This window comes from Mus caroli, unplaced genomic scaffold (assembly GCF_978045245.1).
Source record: "Mus caroli unplaced genomic scaffold, Mus_caroli_1 scaffold_13, whole genome shotgun sequence".
NCBI classification, from domain to species: domain Eukaryota; kingdom Metazoa; phylum Chordata; class Mammalia; order Rodentia; family Muridae; genus Mus; species Mus caroli.
This window is the reverse complement of record NW_028227268.1, coordinates 32303442-32323926: the sequence shown is the minus strand read 5'-3', so window position 1 is coordinate 32323926 and position 20485 is coordinate 32303442. Positions and strand designations below refer to the sequence as shown.

The 20485-nt window shown below is 43.3% G+C and overlaps 1 pseudogene; it reads right to left on the bottom strand.

The window, feature by feature from the left end:
* The window catches only part of LOC110304544 (glutathione S-transferase alpha-4 pseudogene), a 43242-nt pseudogene extending 23033 nt beyond the window's left edge, over positions 1-20209 (bottom strand).
* Positions 20210-20485: the final 276 nt, after the last annotated feature.

Here is a 20485-nt window from a genome sequence, read left to right as displayed (position 1 = left end):
AATGGCCAATAAATATTTTTAAAAGTATTCAACATCCTTTGCCGTCAGAGAAATGTAAATAAAAGTTGCTTTAAGATGTCATCTCAGCCTGTTCAAAAATAGGTAACAATTAAGAAAGCAACTGACAAATGCTGGAATTGGGGAAATTCCACTTTAGTCACTACTGGGGGAGGGTAAACTAGTGTCCTCACTGTGGAAATCAGTATAAAAATTCCTCAAAACATACAAACTACAGTTACCATATGACCCAGCTACTCCTGGGTCCGTACCTACCAGCTTTGAACACTCATCACTGATGCTCTATTCATGGTAGCAAGAACATGGAACAAGTCTAGATGTCTGTCAATGGATGAGTGGGTTGAAAAAATATGGCATATACATATTTTGTGCAGCCACAAGGGGAAATACAACAGTGAGATTGTCATGGGAAGAGATAGATCTGGAAATCATATTGAGTTAGGTAACCCAGATCCAAAATTACAAATTTCTCACAGGTGGGTTGTACGTGTGTGTGTGTGTGTGTGTGTGTGTGTGTGTGTGTGTGTGTGTGTGTGTGTGTGTGGTGTGTGTGTTTGTAAACCATAAGACAAGAAAGGAGTGTATAAGAGGAGGTCTTAAAGACAGGAAGTATTAAGGAAATAGGACAAATTAAAAGAGGGTGATAGAGAACACGTGACATAAAAGTGAAGAGAGGAGTCCTGAGAGGAGGATCACTGGGAGATAGGATGGGGGAGAGAAACTGGAAGACGAGCATCAGTAAGCCCAACATATATTTATGAAAATACCCACGTGAAGCCTATTCCTTTGAATGTTAACTTCTAAGCAAACAAATTAAAATCAAAGAAGACCAATGCAAAAATCATCATCACGGGGCATCTGACACTATTTTTGTGTTTGTTTTGAGTGGCTACTGTCTATACCACTCAGATCCTGTCCCTCCATGATGGCGACTGCTATGATGTTTGAGAGACCAAGACAAGACAAGGGACATATGGAAAATACAAACACATTTCAATCCCAACTCCATCCGATGTTAGCTGAATAGCCAATAGGCAAGAAGAGGGAAATGAAGGAGAAAAAGAATATAATTTAAAAACTTTTACAGATATTTATTCTCAATATGTGTGAGTGTTAATGTTGATGTGTGAATGTTAATGCACTTATCTAATTAGCCTCCATATTTGCCCTTCCCATCAATATCTACTTCCTGGTGGGACCACTCTTCTGACTTTTATCACAAGAGAGCTGTTTCGTTGGTCTTGTTTACTTGTGAGTCTAGCCTTTAATGGATGAGCCATCTCTCCATCCCAAACAGGCCCCTGAACACAAAGTACCAGCAGTAACTAAAAGTTACACAGTAAATTGTGGAACCACAAAGCTAAGTCAAGTCTGTCTAAATTCAATGCTTTTCCTCTTTCAACTCACCCTGTGAGGTGAGGCAACTCATGAAGGGTTAGTTGGCTGTGTTATCCACACTGCAAGGACACATGGCAGCTCAGGAATCCATAGTGCCCAAGCCTGACTCTACAACACGGAGGTTAAATTAAGGAGGGAATATGTGGCCACAGCTACAGCATAAGTATGCATCTGCAAACCAAACAGACAAAGCTTCTTCATTCCAGAGATCTAGGTGGTTAAAAATGAAAATATTTTCAAGGAAAGACAGTGGGACTTGGGTTTGATCAATAAACTGCTTGCCCCACAAGCAGGTACCTAGAAACTGCACAAAAGCTTCTAGAATTTTGTGTCCTACAACTCCCTCTCTGAAAGGCTGTCTTTAAATCTCATCCCTGAACAGTAAGGTAGAATAGTTAAACCTGGATTTGATTTCTTGTTCCCCCCTCGTTAACGCTGATTAACTTTGGGCAATTTAAACGGAGACACTGTATTTTTGTCTTTTAAAAATAGAGGTCACAACACCCACTTGTAAAGGATGCAGAGTGGAGCAAGTTAAACTTAGTTACTTAATATATTTTTGAGGACCTAAGTGCTGGCCATTGCGCTGGGTTCAGGGGTCCTACTTGTGAGCCAGTCAGGTTGCTCACTTTGAAGGTGATGAACACATTGCTTGGTGTAGAAAAAACTTTCCTGTGTGCTTTTCGCCATAGCAACACCACCACTGCGGCCACCATCTTCCTCTTCATCATCCACCTGTTTTGGGGCTGCAATGGTATTTGTCCAGAATCACAGTGCAGCCAATTGGGGTGCTCCACGTTCAGTGGGAGACCTTGAGAAGCCCTCCATGCTTCTGGTCACTCTGATTGATACTTCCCTAGGATCTTAGCTCTTGACTGTACCCATTCCTCTAACTCCGGTCCTGTGTTAACCTCAATCAAACCCACAGCTAGACTCCGCTCAGGCAGATTTGTTGTATGTGGTGCAAACTGCAGTAATTGGCGGTCACACGATAGCTAGGCCAATGCCCACCACATGTCTCAAATATTACCCCATTCCCAGTTTCCCTTCTGCAAACCTCTTATGACCTCCCCCTCCCCTGCCTCTATGAGGGTTCTCCCCACTTCACCCACCCACTCCTGCCTCAGTGCCCTAGCATTCCCCTAGGCTTGGTCATTGAGCCTCCACAGGACCAAGGGGCTCCTCTCCCATTGATGCCAGATAAGGCCAAGACTTTCATTAAATCCTTTCCTAATGGTTAGGACTTATTCCTAGAAGCTGGAAATGCCATTCTCCTTGTGAAGCCACCGTAGAATTCTGTTGCATAAATACTGAACCTCACTGGCTCCCACTCAGTTTCTCTTAGCGTTGCCCATGCTCCTACCACAGTGTTGAACCCCAAGTCTGCCTATTAGCTAAATATAGCCGTATAGAGTATTCTAAAGAAGAAACCATAGAACTCGTGGAGAGGCTATACAGGGAGTAATGTCCTTCCCTGCTCAGATCCTGCTCGATCACGACAGACTGCTAACGCTGCTTACCTGGTTTGCTGTTTGATTGGGTTGTTGCTTTAAACAGTTCTTACTTAGAGGCTTTGGTCCCCATGCTCAGCTAAGGTTAGTACTTTCCAATGACCTGAATAAAATTAAAATTATTATTTTTAATTTCCTAGTGAAATGACAGTATTAAAGCTACATTTTTTTATAAGAAAATTAAAAACTCTGGGTAGCCTCAAACTCAGAAAGATCCTACCTCTCTCTGCCCCATGAGCACTGGGATTAAAGGCATGAGCCATCATACCCATGAAATTAAAAACATTTGACGGCTTGAAAATCTCTACATCATTTTGAACTTTACTTAAATGTCCAGTAATGTTTTTCTTAGAAACAAAACCAAATGCAACATCTAATTTTTTAAATGTATAAATTACAAAATAATATACTTCCAAGTAGAAATAAAATGGAGTAGCTAAATGTTCAAACATCCAGCTATAAGCTCAAGGAAATATGTTTTAGAAGCTAGCCCAATAGTAGACCACTTGCCTGTGTTCTGCTATTCACTTGACTAAGATCCAAGGTTCAACCTCTAGTACAACACAGCCACAAACAAAGATAAAGAGGCTAGACATGCTAAAAAGTGTAATTTTTAAACTTTAATTAGACTGATGACAGAGCACATAGGTAATTTAAAGAGAAATATTAATAAAATGATATAGATATAACCAATTACATACTTTCATTGTTTAGAGCAAATAGTATTTTTTTCAGGCTTCCATAGACTCTTTATATTACATAAACAAAAATATGCAAAAGGGAAAATAAAAATTATGAAACAAATGGTTAAAGACCAACAAATGTAAAGAGAAAACTATGCAGCGGGTTTCTCATTAAAAAGTAGCTTTCACATATTAATAATTAATTTTAAATTTTAAGTCATTAAAATTTTCCCTATTAAAAGAGAAAATTACTTGTAGCATAAATCATAAGCACAAAGGAAGTCATCTACTTAAAGTCCATAGAAAAACTGCTGCTCTTGGTACTTACTGGAGATGCAAATTAAATTTGTGGGAGGAAAACTCATTAGTGCGCAGCCAGAACTTTCAAAAGCAATGGGCGGTGCAATAAAAATGATCATCAGTTGTTTAAAGTGGCTTTTGTACTGAGCTCAGGGTGGCAGGAAATGGAACTAATACTTTCTGTTTTTCTTCTCTTCCCCAGCTTCCTGGCTGACATCTTATCTATGCCTGGTCTTCTACATTGTTGGGCAAACGAAACCAGATTGTGAACATCCTTAAATGCCGTGGAAATACGGAAAGTGGTGTAGATTGCACTTCTTAATAGTCAACGAGAGCGCAGTCTCAGCTCACGAAGTAGAACCAACCCATTACGCAGATATGTGTGGTTGGTAGGTTACAAGACAATCAAACTGATCTCTCTGGGTTTGTCAGTCGATGTCAATAAACAGTCATTCTACACTTGGTTGCTGTGCCATGCAGAGGCCACATGCTCCAGCTGAAGAGTGAGTGTAAAGAAAGCAGACTTGCTCAGGAGACTGCTGAGATGTCTCAGCCAGAGATCAAGACTGAGCGTTGCTCTTGCAGAGGACTCCAGTTCAGTTTCCAGCGCCCACATCAAGCACCGAACAACCGCCTGTCACTCTGGCTCCAGGAGATCCACTGCCCCCTTCTGGCTATTGAAGGCAATTGCACTCATGTGCACATCCCCACCACATATATAGTTAAAAACATAAAAATAAATATTTTTATTTTAAAAATAGACACTATCACACATCTTGTCCATAGGCATGGATGAGATTAACTAGTTCATTCGAGGGACCCAGGAACCTGAGACTATTTTGTCTAATGTTGGTGTGAGCAATTATTTTATATCCCGTCTTTACAGATTTGCAAAACCCACAGATGAGGCTTAGGTAGGATCCAAGTTCTAACTTGACTGTAAGGGTCTCATGTTCTTATCCCGACTATACTCTCAGATGTGGACATCTGTTTTGGAAACCGAGGCACTGCCTGAAAATAAAGAATACATCACAATTTATAGTTAATTTCATAAGTCCGTCTTCTCTGACTTTCTCATCAGCAAGAATAATGTGATACAGAACTCTCCCAGATCCCTCCCCCTAGAGAAAAAATAAAAACAGTTTTGAAGAGACAACTAATGCAGCAGCTGTCTTACCTAAAACACAAATAGCAGAACAGCTGTAGATGTAGCTCCATGTAAAACATTGACGTCAACTGTGCCACAATGGTGACAAAAGCCAGGCAACAGATGATAAGTCAGCCTAGAAACGTAGGCAGGAAACGTGGAAAGGTCATAAGAACATCAGTAATTGGTGGCATTCTCACAAATCAACAGAACCAGATACCGGAATATTAGCACAAAGTACACACTGGGGTCTGAACGTCTGAGCTGCATGTCCTCATTTCTTTGCCAAGACTTCGTGGGAAAATGGCTGAGGTTTATTCTTGTATGATCTAGGGCAGTGGTTCTCAACCTTCCTAATGCTGTGACCCTTTAATACATACAGTTCATCATGATATGGTAATCCCCACCCCAACCATAAAATAGTTTCGTTGCTACTTCATAACTGTAATTTTGTTACCGTTATGAACCGTAATGTAAATAGCTTATATGTGACTCCCATGATGGTCATGACCCACAGGTTGAGAACCACTGATCTAGATGGACACTTTAAAACTAAGCTGTCCCTCCATTCTTCCTAAATTCATCCTCAGCCCATCGCGGCTGATGAGTTTACAGTCCCTCTGTCTATAACATGCCTCCCATGACTTTCCCCGTCTGGCTCCTCCCACCATTTAGGTCTTAGCTTAAACAGCAAGAATTCTGAGGATACAAACAAGTGACCTGGGGAAGGATCATCGTTCAGGCTGAGGGCGGTGACCGAGCACAAAGGATTTCAACAATGTTGAGTATAAGTTTGGAGTACAGAAAGCAGGCAAGCTCTAGGTGAGAGGGTCAGCCAGAGAGCAGAGGTGGTGTCCACACGTGGCTCTTTAAGGAGTTTCATCTTCATCCAAAGCATAACACGTAGGCAGAAGGATTTTTAAGCAGGACGATGAGAAAAGCGTATGTTACTGATCATGAGCTCAAACAAAAGAAGTTTTGTAGTAAAGAATGGGGCTTGGTCATGGGTCAACCCTGGCACAGTAGAAGCAGTCTGTTTGTTGTCTGACATCCTTCTGCCCAGCACTGCTCCCCAGGACACAAGGCACCACTGCCTCCAACCTCAACCCAGAAGATGAGCCATAGCCCGCGCTCTGAACTTTCTCTCACTGTTCTCAAAGCATCAAACTGCTTTCCAACTCAGGCTTGCCCCACCCTATATGCTGTTTCCTCTTCGTGCAAAGCTTTTCCAGTTCCCAGCCTGTTCGCCCCCTTAACGCCTCTCCCTCCTGGCTCAGCTAAAACACCTTTTCTCCAGAGAAGCCTACCTTGACCTCCCCCTTGCCCCCCCCTCTGGATGACATTGGTCACCTGATGCTATAATTCCCTGGACTACAACTCCAAGAAAGTATTATTCATTCAAAGCATTAACCACAGTACACACCGAGCTGAAAATGGAGGCTAGCAGTTAACACCCCAGATTTTCTACTTGGCACCTCAGTAAACATAGGAAATAAAAATAATACTTAGGTAAACTGAGCCATGGTTTTATCATTTGGAAAATAAGAACAATGAAAGTTCCTGTTTATCTATTTAGAGAGTAACATAGTATCTTGCACAAAGTTCAGTACTCAGTAAGTACTTAACCACCATCATTCCTATGACAGTACTTTGTAATTGTATATTAACAAGGTTGACTGATTAATGCCTTTCATTCTTAACAGACTAACCTCTGAAATGAGGCAGGATCAGTAAGGGTCAGGTTTAGCAAGGCAGCATGCCTCACTTACAGTAAAAGTTCAATTAACGTTAAACAGATTTATATTGTTCTTGGATGCAGGATTCATTGCCTAGGAAAATTCTTGCTGGATGTTCATGGCAACATGGAGTCTAGTCTGAAGACATGACTCAGGCTAAAACGTTGGATCGTGTTTATCCTAATCTGCTATGGCTGGTATACCACCATAGACTTGAGGGCTATAAGCAACATAATTCTATTTGTCATAGGTCACAGAGTTAGAAGGTCCAAAGGAAAGCATCAGATTCTGTGTTTGTGGAGAAGCCACTTCATTGCAGTGACAACCTTGTCCCTGTCCCTTCTCCATGTAGTGCAGGAGCAAAGTCTTCACTGAACGTCTTTTTTTTTTTTTAATTGTCTTTACATCAGATCACAATGCCCCTCCCTCCTCTCTTCCCAACCCCACCCCTTCAAATCCCTTCCCCCATTGCACCCTCCCCTTCTCCCCATAGAGGGCTAAACACCAAAATTTATAAAGAACTCAAGAAGTTAGAAAACCATAATCCAAATAACCCAATTAAAAGTGGGGGTACAGAGCTAAACAGAGAATCCTCAACAGAGGACTCCAGAATAGCTGAGAAGCACTTAAAAAAAAGTGCAACATCCTTCATCACCAGGGAAATACAAATTAAGATGATCCTGAAAGTTTATCATACACCCATAAAAAAATTCTAAGATCAAAAGCTGAAATGATAGCACATGCTGTCAAGGATGCAGATCCAGGGCGAACCCTCCTCCATTGCTGGTGGAAGTGCAAACTTGTACAACTATTTTGGAAATCAATTTGGTGGTTTCTCAGAAATCTGGGAATAGGTGTACATCAAGACCCAGCTATACCACTCCTGGGCATATACCCAAAAGATGCCCTACTATACCACAGGGATATTTGATCAACTATGTTCATAGCAGTTTTATTTGTAATAGCCAGAAACAACCTAGACGTCCCTCAATGGAAGGTCTTTTGTTAAGGTCAGCAAGCCTTCCAAAGGCACCGTCACAAAATGCCATCAATCCTGGAGGCAAGGGTCTCAGTACACGAGCCTCTGCAAGCACATATTCAGACTGTAGCCGTAATTCCCTGGCCTCCTATCTGGTTATCATGAGCAGCCTCTGATGTCCCCACCTGTTCTTCTTTGGAATCCATCTCGGTTCTGACCTCCAGCCTGAGAACAAGCCATGACATTCCTACAAGAAAGTACTCTTCTTCCAACACAGGAGGGTCACAGATTGGGTTCTATAACACAAATTTTTAAAAAGAGCAGAGGATGATTTTATAGTGTTGTGGGGAAGAGGACAGAAATGGAAGGAGCCATAGTTTAGGAAGAACGTCAGAGTTCCAAGCATGGAGCAATGGTCAGATGCAGCCAAGCTGGGTAAAGTCAGCCTATACCCTCCTGCTGCTGCTGCTGCTGCTGCTGCTGCTGCTGCTGCTGCTGCTGCTGCTGCTGCTGCTACTGCTGAAGTTCTTACCTGACAAAGAGGAGCTTTCTTCAGCTCAGAATCCAGAAGTACCTGATCCACCGAGAACTCAAGGTTGTCTGGGCAGTGCCTCTGTGCACATTGGTGCTCACCCAGGGAACTGCCAAGGTGCTGAGGCTCCATTCACAGAACAGCACCCATGGCAGGGGAGAGGGAAGCAGGGGAGAGGCAAACATAGGTGGGATGCTCCTTCAGAAACTCCGGGGTGGAGCTAAGGGCTGCTGAGATCCAGGCAGGGCATAGGAAAATATAGATTCTGATTATATTATTTGTGAGTTCCTTGGTGTTTCATGTATATACTCCCTGTCCCCAGTGTGTGTGTCCATGTTTATGTATATTAAATACAGGTGCATGTGTGTTACAGTGTATGTGTGGCCTCAGAGGATAACATCTGGTATCATTCTTCACCTTTCTCTTGTTGGAGACACGGTGGACACTTTGTAAACCAGACTACTTGGCCATGAGTTTTCGCCTCTGTGTCCCATCTTGCTGCAGGAGCACTTAGATTGCAGTCGAGTGCTACTATATGCAGTTTCACATGGGTCCTGAGGATCTGAACACAGATTGGATAGCAAGCACATTACTCACTGAGCTATATCCCAGCCCCAACACAAACCACGTCACTGAATTCTTACAGTAACCATGGTTGTATTTCTATTCCCATTTTAAAGATGACACTGGCTTTCTAGAGCAGCTGGTCAGCTTGTCTGGTGCACAGAGATGAAGTGCATGCCTCCAAGGCCGGGGTTCTCATTTCATCTGACTATATCGCAAATATCATAAACCTCCAGAAAAAAAAACAAAAAAAAGAATGGAACTAAGAAGGCTGCAAGTAGGTACCTAAACAATAGCAGGATGCAAAACCTGTACTTATTCATGTAGGATGATGTAAGAATCACAGTGCAAATACAACAGAACATTCAGCAAGGGTCTGAACAGGTACCCAGTTCCCAAAACACTGAGGAGAGCTACCCGGTTCATATGATAGCGTATTAAGGCACTATCAGGCTCTGAATCACCAACAAAATTAAATTCAGTCCCGTCACTTATCTTTAAGGTATCCATAATAGGTATCATTAAATGTAAGAAGTATTTCACCTACTAGTACTTAGTACTTGGTACTTAGATTTGGCACCAGAATAGATATATTAATTCAGCTGCATTGAGTATTGATACCATGTAGTATGTTTAGGCAGTCTTTAAGCTTTTGGAGAAAGACAGAACAAAACCCCACATAACTCCTGCTATTGAAGCTTAAGTTTTAGCAGATACAAATCTCCTATAAGATTTCTATTAGGAAAGCAAAATGGATGGGGGCAGGGAGGATGAGTTGGCTGAGTGGTAAAGTCACCTGCTGCCAAGCTGGGCCACCTGAGTTTGATCTGCAGGGCCCACACAGTAGAAGAAGAGAAGAACCAAGTCCTAAAAGTTGTTGTTTGAGTTCTACATGCATGCTCACACACAAAAATAAACAAATATATAAATAAAAATAAGGGGGGTCTTTGGAGGGGTGACTTAGTCACTACAGTGACTACTGCACCAGCATGAGGACATGAGTTCTTATCCACTGTGTCTATATGACAACCTTGTCACAGCGGCGCAGGCCCTCGCTGGGGAGATGGAGACAGAAAGATCTCTGGGTCGCACTGGCCAGAGAGTCTAGTGAACTGGCTTACTCTGGATTCAGTAAGAGATCTTGTCTCAAAAAAACTGAATAGAGAGTGACCGAGGAAGACACCTGAAGTCAACATCTGGACTTCACCCACGTGTGCACACAAAAAAGAAAGTGAAGGGGGATCAAGTAGAGGAGGATGGGGACAAGAGTGAGGGAGAGAAGATGACTATGTCCAAATGGTCAGTATATGTGTGTGTACGAAAATGACCAAATAAAAGCCATTACTTTTTACAATTAATATATGACAATAAAACATTTTCCCAGGGCCAGGAAGATGGCTCAGTGGATAAGAGCACTTGCTATTCAAGGACAATGACATGAATGAATTTTAGCACCCACAAAAGCTAGACATGGTCACATATGTCTGTAGTGTCAGTATTGGAGGGCAGAGACAGGCAGATGCCAGGAATTCACTGGCTGGGTCAGCCCAGTTGAAAGAGCAAGCTTCAGTTTGAATGCCTCAAAAATATAAAGTGAATGGCAGTAAATGTTATGCCCTCCTCTAGCCTCTACATACACATGTACACATGTAAATCTACTGCTCAGATATAACAGAGAGAGACAGAGAGAGAGACAGAGAGAGACACAGAGAGAGAGAGAGACAGAGAGACAGAGAGAGAGAGAGAGAGAGACAGAGAGAGAGAGAATGGGAGAGACAGAGGCAGAGAGACAGAGAGCAAAATTGTTTTTCTCATATGAATTAGGTATGTAGGTTACTTTGTACCACATACCTTCAGAATTAGTTTGAGCATCTTGCTAAATCTAAGCCAAGCCATTTTGAAATCAGGACATGTCCCTTTCTCCACCTGTCATGTCTTCAACACTTTCAGCAGACACCACGGCACTCAGATCACATAAGACCCTTCTATACACACAGTCTAAACTCAAACCAATATTGCAGTGCCAGGATCCAGAGCGACTAAAGGAAGGGAGAGATCATGTTCCATCCAGTTGGATCCAGCATTTTGGAAGCTAACAGTTATTTGGATCTAGGGAGTAAAGCCGGAGGACTCTATGCCTAGACCCTGTCTCCAGTTGATGTGGGGCAAGACTGCACAGCAGCCATCCCCTCTGTTTCTGTTCAACAGGCGCTTTTGAAACATCAGTTGTTCATCTTCTCAGAAGCGCCTCTGCCTTGCGATTGCCCCTCCTGCTGTAAGGATAAATAACATTTAGCCCATTCCTTCAGATCCAAGGACCTCTCTACTGGAAGCAAGGTCTCGCTTTCTTCTTAGAGACCTGCCTCCTCCCCTTTCCAGCTGGCACAGAGTCACAGGACTCCTGCCAGGCTTCAGAAAGGACAGTCATTTGGTGATGCAAGAATTCAGACTGTGTTTTTGGTGAGAGCTGCCAAAGCTCTGGAGAGCCTGCTTAGGAGGGGGTGGGTTTGAAAGGAAGGGGAGGGGACTCTGTCTGGTTAGATATTAAATACTATTAGTGAACCTTTTGAGCCAGGCTATCAAACTGAACCTGTCTTATGGTGGGCTATGAGACATGGGAGAGATTCCACTTATGTCATACCTCAAAATGAGACAAGCCCTCCACACAGTAAGAAAACAAGTACGAGCCTGAGGACAGTTCCTCCAATAATTCAGGGTCTAGAGGACAGAGATGGCAGAAGGAAGCCATGGACTGAATAGGGGCTACTCGCCCCTAGATCTGCAATTCTGTGATAAGTGAATGTGTCTGGCAGTGGACCTATGACTGCTGGCTCTTTCCACACTCTTGACCTCTTGGTAGGGACTTTATGAAGCAAGCTTTCCCACCCAGAGCCTGAGGAAAGACTTGGTCTGATACAGTGATCTGGGAATAGCCAGGATCCACTTGTTGTCTGGCTTCCCACATTCAGGGTAATGTGAGCTCTCTGTTTTTCATTACTCCCTGCTTATCACATCAGGCTGCTCTCCTGGGAAAGCAGTTTCATTTCCAAGAAACCTGCTTGGCTTCTCCTCCCTTGAGCTCTTCCCGACCAACTGACCCTTCCCACCTCCCTCTGTGAAGCGTTCCTTCCTTTCTACTTCCCCAACCCAAACCAGAACCAAATCAGCTGCTTTCCCTTTAAAGTCAAAAACATCAGCTGCTAAGAGACTCTTCCTGAATACCATGCCTGTAAAGGACAGACAATCAAGATCTGGGCAGAGATGTCTTGCTGTTGCTTTTCCAGCTTGGAGCCTTCTCACCAGTGTGAGAAAGGATTTCAAAAGGCAAAAGGATTTCATACCTCAGTCTCTTCTGTAGGCACAGGCAGCGACTTGGTAGAGATCTTAGTTTGATTTTTACTGCTGTGATAAAACACTGACTGAGAGTACTTGAAGAGGAAAGGGAGTCAGGAACTCAAGGCAGGTGCCTAAAGGCAGGAAATGAATCCGAGGCATGCTGCTTTCTGGCCTGATCCTCATAGGTTAGTACAGCTTCCTTTCTTATGTCACCCAGGACCACCTCTCTAGTGGTGGCACTGCCCACAAGCACCTGGGCCCTCTCACATCTGTCATTAATCAAGACAATGCTCTATAGACTTGCCTACGGGCCAATCTGATGGAGGCATTCTCTCATTCAAGGTTCTTCGTCCCAGATAACTCTGGGAAGATAACTCCATTGCCAGGTTGACCAAAACCGAAACAGAGCTAACATTGATAATGTAAGTGCCCAGTGTGCTTGCGCGGGGGACTTTTCATAAGATTCTTGAGGGCTACAATCTGAACGCTGGCTAAAGCAAGATATGCTGTCCAGCCCAGCTTCTAATCTCCAGGACAATTTGTCTCCAAGATCTTGGGTGTAATGGGAAGGTTGAACATACTTCGCTGTTCCACGTGACTCATGAGAACCTAGGAATAGTCTTAGCTAACTGAAGACGCAGTGGACAGTCACTTCTCATTTGGGTGTAAGTAGGGGGTATAACTCTTCAAATGAAGTACCTACCACATAGGTTTTCTGATTTTTAATTTCTCATGTTTTCTCTAATATGTTTCCCCCCTACCTTTTCGCATTTTTTCTGTTCATATTTTTTAAATTATGTATATGTGGGCACATGCTTGTGAAGGCAGGTGTTCGCAGAGTCTGTAAGAGGGTGCACAACTTCTTTGAGCTAGAATTGCAAGTGCTTCTGTGTCTCCAGACAGAGGTGTTGGAAACTGTAATTGGGTCCTCTACAAGCATAGCAATTGCTCTTAATTGGTGAGTCCCCATTTCTTTTCTTAAAGTCTCACCCATAATGACTATGGTAGAAGGTCCCACTATGTCTCACATAACTACTGTCAGGAACAATGTCACCCAAAGGCCACCAAGTTCTCACTGGCTTGATGCTTTAGAAATGATTACCTTGAATCCTTTACACTTATGCCCTGCCCCTGCCCCATGGAAGTCCAAACTCAACAAATGCACTATGACTTCTTCAGGAAACTAGTCATTTTAGTGAAGTCTGGGTATCAAAGTATGACTCTATTGTGCAAAGCGTATTAGCATAAATGGTTGTTGACTGTTGGTCTTTCTAATTCTTGTGTTATCATACTAACATGATACTGTCTACACCCAGGAAAGCAACTGTCACCAGCTCCCTACATCTAGATGGAGATGTTTCTTTTAGAGCAACACACTGAATTTCAAAACTGACCTCAGGCAGAGATAGTTTGTGGGCTCTATGAGGCCCTGTCCACAGACCTCTTACTGTCTCCTCTTCTGTATCTACCTATTTTCTTCATTCCCTCCTTTGTGATAGTCACAGTTGTCAATTTCATAAGATCTAGAACCATGCTGGAGACAAGCCTCTGGGCTAGAGGGATTATTTTGATTGGATTAATTGAAGTGAGAAGAACCATCCACTGTTGGTGGCACCATTCTTTACACAGGGATCCTAGACTATAGTGAAAGAAAGTGAGCTAAGTGCAAGCATCCATCCTGTGGATGCGATGTGCACAGGTGCTTCACGCTCCTCCCTCCTTGACTTTCCCAACATAGTGGAGACTGTAACCTCAAACTGTAAGCCAAAATGAATCCTCCCTTCCTTCAGCTGCTTTTGTTAGGACATTTTTCTCATAGCAACAGGCAAAGAAACTGAGATATCCTTGTAGAATGGATCTCTGTAATTAGAAGAGAGTAATGATACATGTCTAAAATTTTGTATTATTATTTTGTGCATATAGATGCTTTGCCTACATGTATGTCTGTGCACCATGTTTGTGCCCAATGCTTTTTGATGCCAGAAGAGGGTGCCTGATGCTTGGAACTGGAGTTACAAATGCTTGTGAGATATTATGTAAGTAAAGGGAATCAAACTTGAAGAACAGCCGGTGTTCTTAACTGTTGAGTCCTTCAACCCCAAGTCATCCATTCTTATCAGTCTCATATCTCTTAAAGAATTGTTGTGAGTTTTAAAAATATGTATTTTTTTTTAGTTGTAGAAATCTATGGACTGCAATTTCACTTTATCGCTTGATGATAACATATTTAAGAATTTATAGAAATTATACCACTTGTGTCATTTTAAAGATTTTGCCAATTGAAACAAGAGATAATGCTCATTTTGCTTCAGGTCTCTCCTTCTTTCATTCTCTCTTGTCCTCCCCATGCCTGCTCGCTCTCACTCGCTCTCACCATTCTTGCTTGCTTTAGCTCTCACTCACTCTCACTCTTGGTCTCCTGATTTTTTCTTTTCAGAAACAAAATGCATCCCCCATAGCTAAAGTGCAGGCCCATCCCTGTCTTTCCTCCCTACCCTCCCTCAGACTGTGGGCACTGCTCTGGTGCATGTTTTTGTACTTCTGCTGCATATGAACACTTCCTTTACAACACACAGCATTGTCTGGTGTGTTTAAAAGTATTCCCTGGGTTGGTGTATTTGAATTTATGAGAGTGAGCTTGTGAGCAACAACGACCTTGGCTCTCTCTGTTTCTTCTTCCTTCCCATCCAGTGCTAGTGCCCCATGTTCCAGCATTTAGGAGGGGCCGAACAAATGTCTTTCAAAGGTCACATAAAACAAAGTCATCACAACCTCAGTAAGCGAGGCATGCCAACTGATGAAGTAATGCAACAACATGTGTTATCTCACATACGACATTTTTTTTTTGGCCTGTGAAAATTTAATAAGTCTTCCACACAAGTTCTCAACCTAGAACTGCCCAGCAGAAGGTGAGTTTATAAGTGCTTCTTCCTTAAGGAACTGTCTACCTGGAGGGTTCGCTGGACTCCCTAACTCACCAAGGACCCCAATGTCAATGAGATCCCCAGCGTCCTCAGCACAGACCCTCCCTTTCTCCAGACGGATGACTTCATGGGTGAGAACAGCGCCTTCTCTTCTTTCATCTTGAGTTCATCTCTTCCGATGCCAAGAGGAGTGCCTGACATCATTATCTCTGGAGCAGCCAAAAGACTAGCAATCATGGGTGGATGCCATATCCCTAAGACTTATACTTCCCGAGCACAGAGGAGCAGAACTGGAACAGTCCAATGGAACTGGACCTCCAGCGTATTTCAATTTCAACCCCACCCAGACTGATGGTGCCAGAAGATGCTCCAGCTGCCTTCCCTACTCCAGCCATCAATGGAGGAACATATGATAGCTATCATCTAAATGCTAACACCCAACAGTGATGGCGGTACTGTGAAAACTTACTCTGGTTCAATAGATACCAACAAGGACCACTCTTGACAAACCCAGATTTGCAGTTAGCCTACATCAGTAATCCTATATGAGAGTCAAGCATTAGCATCCCAGTTAGGAGAACCTCGGAAATGATGCCCTCCATGCCTCGCTTACATAAAGCTACGGTGGGTGACCTCATGCTCTTGCAGCAGCATGTGAAGTCTAACCATTTACTTTACAGAAGAAAGTAATTTACTTCTTTTTTTTTTTCTGTGAGAATGAAATTAGGGGTCATTTCAGTTTACAGGAAATAACAACATATATCTGATACACACATAAGAAAGAAGAAATAAAAGATCACCAGTCAAATCAAAACTTAGCTTCTGAGGCTGGAGAGATGGCTCAGGAGGCAAAGCACTTGCCACACTAGTGGGACAATGACCACACATTATAAGCTCTGAATACTTTCCTACTACGCTACAAGTTATTCAAGGATAAGGATTACATCAGGTTAAAGTCTCCTGGCTCAGATGCTGGCCCAGGCAGTTAAAGTGCCTGATGTGCAAGAGCGCATCCCTGAGTGCAGAGCCCCAGGTCCCATGTAAAGTTAGGGTGTAAGGTGCGCACTTATGACCCTAGCACTGTGAGGAGAGAAATAGGAGTCGTCTTGGAACTCATTGGCAGGCAGTGTAGCCAATCATTAAGCTTCAGCTTCTGTGAGAAACCCTGTCTTAAAAAATAAAATGGGGAACAATCTAGAAAAAAAACTCTGATGTCAACCTCTGGCACACACACAGACATACACACATGCACACATGCATACACACACACATACATACACACATTCATGCACACACACACACACACACACACACAAACACATGCTTTTTCCTTCCCCAGCATTTTATCATATTATTTATGAGAGTGTTTGAGAAATATTTCCTGACCATTGTTAAGCTTAGAACTTAACTATCTTAAGCAACTGTCAAGTGGTTAACAGCTTGAACCTGGTAGACCAGGGCCTTATTCATGATTTATCTTACAAAGTAGGAATCTGCAGAATGGACATAAATGCTGCCCAGTGGTAACCAGTGGGCTATCTGGGGTGAAGCTCATGGTAAATCTCCTGAAGGTGGTGGCCACCCACAGGATTTCTTAGTCAGTGTTATGAGCAAGTCTGCTTATCTTCAATGATATCATTTCTGATGGTGTACGCAGTCCCATGTTTTGAACATATTCTTCAGATCGGTTCCAACAACTCCAGATACGGGCACAATGGCTCTCCTACTGGAGGGTAGTCTACCATCCTGCAGTCTTACCACCACCACAATTGGAAGCCTTACACAATTTCATGTATTTTCCATAATCAGTAAGAAGAACCATTAATTTTGCTTGTCCTGTCAGACCTTGAGCTCACAAACCCACTGAGATCTTTTTATCTAGCACAGCCCCTGCAAAAAGGGACTCTGCCATTGACAAATAACCTTCTTACTGCAACCAAACCACGACTCACTCTTCTTTTCTTGACACTTGCCTTATTTCTTCTCACCTGATTGCTGGTTCCTATAAATCCATGCTCATTGCCATCTCTAGAGCCCTCCTCCTCCCCAATGGGACAGTGGAGTGGAGTGGAGTGGAGTGGAGTGGAGTGGAGTGGAGTGGAGTGGAGTGGAGTGGAGTGTAGGGTAGGGTAGTGTAGTATAGGAGGTAGGCCCCATAGTCTAACAGCAGCAGATTCCATCTCCAACTCTGGCTCCGACTGGCTGCACACGGCCGGTCACATATATCTTAGACAATATGTCTGCCCTTTCTCAGCTTTGATTTCTTCATCATCCATAAAAGGTGAGTAAATAAATAGATAAGTGTCACTTTCTGTGATGTGGAAGGTGGAACTGATGTAGAAGGGAGGAGTCCTTTCTACATCACATACAGAGAGAGAGAGAGAGAGAGAGAGAGAGAGAGAGAGAGAGAGAGAGAGAGAGAGAGAGAGAGAGAGAGAAATGTGGGAGAAAATACTACCAAAAGAAAACTAACCAAATGCATAACAAAACTTACAACCAACAAGAAAATCCCCAGTCCCCAAAGCACTGTGGGAACAGTGGCCTAACCCATCCCTTCCACAAAATACAAAGTCTAACTTTTGCATCAATTGTCTGAGGGTATAGTGGAGAAAGTTACAGAGTTTCCAGAAGGACTGGAACTTTGCAGAGGGTTTGGGAGCAGGAAACAGAATTTCATGATGCAGCAGGACAGTGTGGTGAAGCAATGCTCCCTACTGACACCTGGCCACAAGTGCCAGCAGCCTGTGAGATTAAACCTGAAAGTTGCCACCACCACTAGTCTGATGAGAAAAGTACCCATCAGCCATGTGCCAACGCTAGAAATTTGGATCACAAGAATTTGCTAGCCCTAAATGAGCACATCCTAGCTGGTGGAGCACGTCAAGGAAACCGTGACAAAATGCCTCCAGAGTTAGCATAGCCCATTGCCCACCCGTCTGGAAAGAAGCACAGAACCCTTCCGTGGTTTGTGTTTTCCATTTTGTTACCCGGTGTGATTTCCCCAGGTCTCTTTATCAGCTCCTTCATCAGCTATCTCCTCAGTGGTGAGCAGTCTGCTTTTGGCCCATCCATCACACATGGACATATGTACACAGTTTAGTAACTACGTATTCATCATTAGGGTTTGTAGGTGCTTTAAAATATAACGTTAGAAAATAACTCTGAAATAAAAACTGTTACAAATAAAATAATGTCACATACCAAAATTAATGATATCCCAAAGCTATATTTTTTGTACAGATACATTTTGTGCCATGCTGTGCCGTGCCGTGCCGTGCCATGCCAAGGTATGCCACATCTCTTGGGCTCAGCTTGCTCTATGGGTAGGTTTACTGGAGGAAATGATTCTGAATCTTACAAGAAGCCACAGAAGGGGAAATTAAAGTGTGCAAATAAGTAGGGGGGGGAATAAAATAATACAAGAACTACTTTCAGATAAATAATTTCTTTAGTATTCAAAGAGAGAAGGACATAAACAAAATATTACTCAAACATTTCAAAGAATTTTCAGATTAAAAAAAAAACCTGAGGATTAGAGATACATGCTATACAAAGATAAGGTCCTGGGTTCAGGTTCTCAGTACTTATGCAAACACCAGACATGGCTGCATGTGCCTGGAACCCCAGGCTGAAACAGGCACAGCTCAGGAGCTCCTTGGCCACTCTGCCTGGCTGCAACAGCAAGGTTTAGGTTAAGTAAGAGACTCTGTCTCAAGGGAATAAGACAAAGGGTGATGCAGAAAGACAACCAATATGTTTCCCTGGCCTCTGGCAAACACACACACACACACAGCTCACACTGTTGGACTGTAATGGCCCAGTGTTACAGAGGAAGGGTGGAGAGAGTCTCAGCCCAGATACCTCAACCATGAGGACACCAAGAGTTGTCTCCCTCCCCCTCCCAACCAGAGGGGGACTAGATCTCTATTGCTTTATAATAATGAAATATGATCTCGTCTTTGGGAATTCAAAGTCGTCAAGTCTCCTGGAGGAAAAAGATAAAATATTCAGAAATCACCATGACATAGAGTGTAGCGAGATCTCCCTGTGAATGGAAAGTGTGCCAGAAACGAGCAGGACACTGTGGGCTAACAGCGGGGAGGAGTATGCGCACTTGGAGTCCTGTGCTCGCCTTATCCCCATCCAAAAGAAACCATAAAGGAAGAACACCCACAAGCTGCGGCCTGAGCATCTTATGCCAACAACTTCTCAAGAGCACAGTTCAGCCAAAGGAAACTTTAAATCCCAGTGGAAAGAGAATAAAAATGAAAATGGAGAAAGGGTTGAAAATGGAGAAGATGGAGACGGCGTTGGTAAAACCAAAGTGTCGCTATAGAAAGAACAATTGCATTGGCTAAGTTGGTGGTGTCAATAGTTATCCGTTGAAACTGAAAGATAAATACACGCAGTTCGGAATCAGAATAAAGCTAAACATACTTCATGCTTTCGAACAAGGCCATTGAGATCAGTTTGCTGGGCACTTTTTAGGGATGTTAAAGGTGTTAAGGTGTTAAGGCGACTATTTAAAGCACCCCTCCTCCATGCCTTCCTCTAAGCACTCCAGCTCCATCAGCTCCTTTCTCTTGTATGTATCAATCTCTAATACATACATTACACTCCAAATCTCATCTCAGCATGTCCTTCTAAAAGACCTGGCCTATGGCACTGAGTGGTCTTCTCTCCACCTGGACCCTCCTCCTTCTCCCAGTCCCCTCCTTTAGGATGTATTCTCTACTTGTAATTGACTGCCGCACCTTCGATTCCTAAACAATTCTATGCCGAGTAGGCCGAGTCCATGCTACACGCTTGACCTTGATCTGAACACTACCTGACACTTCTTCATTCCTGAGCCCTCAGATCTCACTCTGCACCATCCTCAGACACACAATGCCACAGATACTCTCTGACCTCAGCACTCTCAGCCCATCTCAGCTTCCATGCTAGGAGAACCTCTTCCTCCTCCCATCAGCAAACCCATGGACCCAAATGTGTGCGTCATTCATTTCCACTTACCTGTAACCCGGGCGGTAGTCGTTCTTACTCAGAAAGCCAGGTTTCGCTACCAGCACACGGAGCCCCATCCCCTGCAACTTTGACCGTTTGGTCTTTTTCAGTCTACTCCAGATCATAAGTCACTCTTTGTACTTGATTGTTTTCTTCAGCTCCTACAAACATACCCTAGTATCTGTCTTCAAAAACAACAACTCCCTTGAACTCCCATAGCCCTCCATGTACTGTGCCCCTTTTCTGTGCTTCGTCATGTGTTTAGGGCTCATCCGTAAAGGGCAAGCCCAAATATTTATTCTCCCTTTATCCCTTACTGAATGATCCGCATTTCACTCCCACGACAGAATTTT